Raw genomic sequence first — 4,179 nt, 5'->3', positions numbered from 1 at the left:
AACCCCCCATGGTGACCCCTGAACCCCCCGATAACTGAGCCCCCCAATGACTGAATTCCCACCCCCCGATGACTGCCTTCCCCCCCGATGACTGACCCCCCTGATGATCCCCGAGCCCCCCTCCCGATGATTGAGCCCCCCGATGACCCCTGACCCCCCAATGTCAGATCCCCGATGACCCCCAACACCCCCCATGACCGACCCCCCCAATGACTGACCCCTCCCGATGACCCCCGACCCCCCCCCCGATGCCCCTCGATGACTGACCCCCCCCACGTCAAAATCAAAGTACCATCCACATACAGTACTATTGCCGATTTGTCAGAAAATTCGGTCAAGATATCCTTCAACATCTGTTGAGAAATGGAGAGGGAGTTGTGAAATCCCTATGGTAAACAGGTCCAGGTATACTGTTGCTTCCTTAGGGTGAAAGCAAATTTATACTTGCTCTGACTGGTCAATCTGTGCTACTCGGTGTATTCTGCCACACTCATTCTTGTGTTATTCCCAACAGAGGGCGGTCTTTAGCAGTTGACCAAATTCTCTCTGTTCGTGTCGGAGGCACACTGCTAGGTCAAATTGACCTTGTATCCCTATTTATCAGATTCGTCCAGTCCAGTCCTGGTCTATCAGCAGCCCCATACCACGGTATGTGACACACCAGTACCTATTAGCAATATTTTTGGGCAGCCTCCAACTTGTGCTTTGGTATGGGGTCTTTCGTAAGGGTCCTGGTGCAACACGCACAAGGATGCCTTGACCGGAGAGGCTTCACACCATCATTTTATCTGTCCCTGACTTTCATGGGATGACATTGAACTGTTTATGCTTCCACACTGGGGGGAGGGAAATGCTGGGAAAGGGTAGGAATTGTGAAAATGCTGGAAATAACTGCTTTCACAGATAAACACAATCTTTGTTAGATTACACAAAAGAGGAAAACACATAACAAGCATTAAACAGGAACCATAGCCCGCAATAACGAAAAGAAAGCACTCACAATGGGGACAGGCTTTGTAAAGAGACAATATGCTGAAAATAAAAGAATACATTCTATAGCTTGTGACACTCTCCCTTTCTCCTTCTTGATTCCATCATAGACTACCCTTTTTTTTACTTCAATTTATGATATTTTTGACTTAACCCCATTCTGTACCAACTCGAAGTCTCAAGCTTACAGCCTGCATCCACACCCAAGCCTGGTGTGGTGAAGGTCCCTCCATCTTTCTTTTTGTTCTTCTTTCTTCCTCAGCTTTCAGCCTACCTTTCCGAATTTCAACTTCCTCTCTGAACCTCCCTAACTCTTGTGGCTGAAGCAACAAGACTCCCGCTTTCCAATCCTCCTCTTTAATTTTCTTCTCCTTTACCAGTTTCTTCATCTTAGTCTCCACCTCACACAAAGTCTGACAGATTTTAACAAGTACCATACAAGCTACTCCTCATCCTCCTGCACAATTTCTTTCCTCTTCTCTCAAGGACGTGCATGATCCTAATTTTGACTTCTCCATGTATGTGTGGATTGTCGAGCATGTACCATTAGAACATAAGACATAAGAGCAGGAATAGGCCATATGACCCCTTGAGCCTGCTCCGCCATTCAATAATATCATGGCTGATCTTCGTCCTCAGCTCCACTTTCCTGCCCAATCCCCATATCCCATGATTCCCTTAGAGTCCAAAAATCTATTGATCTCAGTCTTGAATATACTCAATGACTCAGTATCCACAACCCTCTGCTGTAGAGAATTCCAAAGATTCACAACCCTCTGAGTGTAGAAATTTCTCCTCACCTCAGTGTTAAATGGCCGACCTCTTATTCTGAGACTGTGCCCCCTAGTTCTAGACTCTCCAGCCTGGGGAAACAGCCTCTCAGCATTTATCCTGTCAAGCCCTCTCAGAATCTTATATGTTTCAATGGGGTCACCTCTCATTCTTCTAAACTCCAGAGAGTATAGGCCCATTCTACTCGATCTCTCCTCATAGGACAACCCTCTCAACCCAGGAATTAATCTAATAAACCTTCATTGCACGGCCTCTAAGGCAACTATATCTTTCTTAGGTAAGGAGACCAAAACTGTACACAGTACTCGAGGTATGGCGTCACCAAAGCCCTGTACAATTGCAGCAAGACTTCCTTACTCTTGTACTCTGAACCCCTTGCAATAAAGGCCAACATACCATTTACCTTCCTAAATGCTTACTGTACCAATATGTTAACTTTCAGTGTTTCGTGTACAAGGAAACCCAAGTCCCTCTGAACACCAACATTTAATAGTTTCTCACCATTTAAGAAATATTCTGTTTTTCTATTCTTCCGACCAAAGTGAATAACCTCACATTTCCCCACATTATATTCCATCTGCCACATTCTTGCCCACTCACTTAACCTATCAATATCCCTTTGCAGAGTTTTTGTGTCCTCCTCACAGCTTACTTTCCCACCCAGCTTTGTATTGTCAACAAACTTGCATACATTACACTCGGTCCCTTCATCTAAGTCATTAATATAGATTGTAAATAGGTGAAGCCCAAGCACTGATCCTTGTGGCACCCTACTAGTTATAGCCTGCCAACCTGAGAATGACCCATCCGGTGCACTCGCCACAGTTTATTCTCTCACTGGCTTGATGTGTGGCTACCTCATTCAGTCACAACCTTTTATTCTTCCTCCCCGTCTTCGTCAGAATACAATCAATTCTCTTAACACTAGCTACCCCAAACCTTTAAAACTCGGACCCACCCAGGGACGCCATATGTTAATGGATTTTTCCCATTACTGTCTCAACTATGCGTTGTTAATCCTTCAACAATAACTTCCGCTTGATTCTGGCCTGAGTGATTATAAAATAGCAAGTGTAATAGATTGGCTTACAACAGAATTGCACTACAGCAGTCTTTAACATTACATTCAACAGTATTATAGTTATAATACAACTGTCTACAGATTACATTAAATGTCAAGCAATCAATACAACCTGATCTGTCCATGAATTCTGTAGATCAGACATGATCTTTGCCATCTGCCTGTGGCAATAGACATCCGACCATCCCCTCTTGAGAGCTCTACTTTTGGGAGGGAGCATGCTCTATTGTTATACTATTTGGCTGTGTTGTTCTGTACATAAACATTGCTGATCTTATCTTATGGTCATAGGTCCTCCCACTGTGCTGACACCACGTTAACAAGATAAGCTGTTTTATGTAACAGAGCTAATGACCTCAGACTCCATCTCCGTTTGCAAGCTGTTATGTTCCTCTGAGAAATGCGTAAGTCCTTCTTATCTGGCACAGACCCACTCATGGCCTTGCTCGGCCCTCCCAATGTCAGTTTCTTAGCAATCACATCTCTTCTTTTGGTACAAACCACCTTCTGACGTTATAGCATCTAGAAACTCTTGTTCTTTGGGTGTTTATAGTTCTGAAGTTTCAGCATTCTTTGTCTTTTACAAACTGTTTTTGTTTAGACACACCAAGACACGATTTTGACTTTAAACCATATTCTTACAACAATCTTGATGAAGGAGGATAGGGAGGAGGCCAGAGGGAGCGAAGCAAAAAGTTGTAGCATTGAAGAAGTAGGAGGCCAACCCATACCTAACCCAGCCGTCCCGTGAGTCTGTAGGCCCAGAAAATCTTAAGAGGGAATGAGTAAAGAGCTATGCCATTGCAGATTTTAAGTCACAAAGGAAACTCTATATGATCTGTGCCAGCTTTTATACATTGGCTTGCAGCCCAGATCAACTGCCTGAACAGCTCTGCCAGTGGCTGACAAAGTCAATTTAACTGTAAACTTTTATGCCATCGACTCAATCCAACAGCAGATTTCTGTAATATTACCTCGGGTGCAGTCTGGTCCTGCATTTGCCAGGTCACCAATACTATCTTCATGAATTGGGCAAGTCATCTATTTTGGGTTAAGTACAAGGCAGGTTTGTTCAACGCTCAGTGGTAGGATTCCCAAAGCTACCGGAATGACCAGAAATGTCCTGAAATTGGGAGAGATCAGCAATTTAAATTTCCCGCCACAGTGCACCCCTTCGTGACATCACCGACTGCTATCGGAGAAGCATCCGGCTCGGTGATATCGCCTGCAGCAAGCCGGGAGGGGGCTGGAGAGTTGGGAATCGGGGGGGGGAATTCTTAGCAATCGGGGTGTCTCAGCAATTGGCTGTCTCAGCA

The sequence above is a fragment of the Heptranchias perlo genome, chromosome 8 (genome assembly GCF_035084215.1).
Source record: "Heptranchias perlo isolate sHepPer1 chromosome 8, sHepPer1.hap1, whole genome shotgun sequence".
NCBI lineage: Eukaryota > Metazoa > Chordata > Chondrichthyes > Hexanchiformes > Hexanchidae > Heptranchias > Heptranchias perlo.
This window is presented reverse-complemented; position numbering follows the sequence as displayed.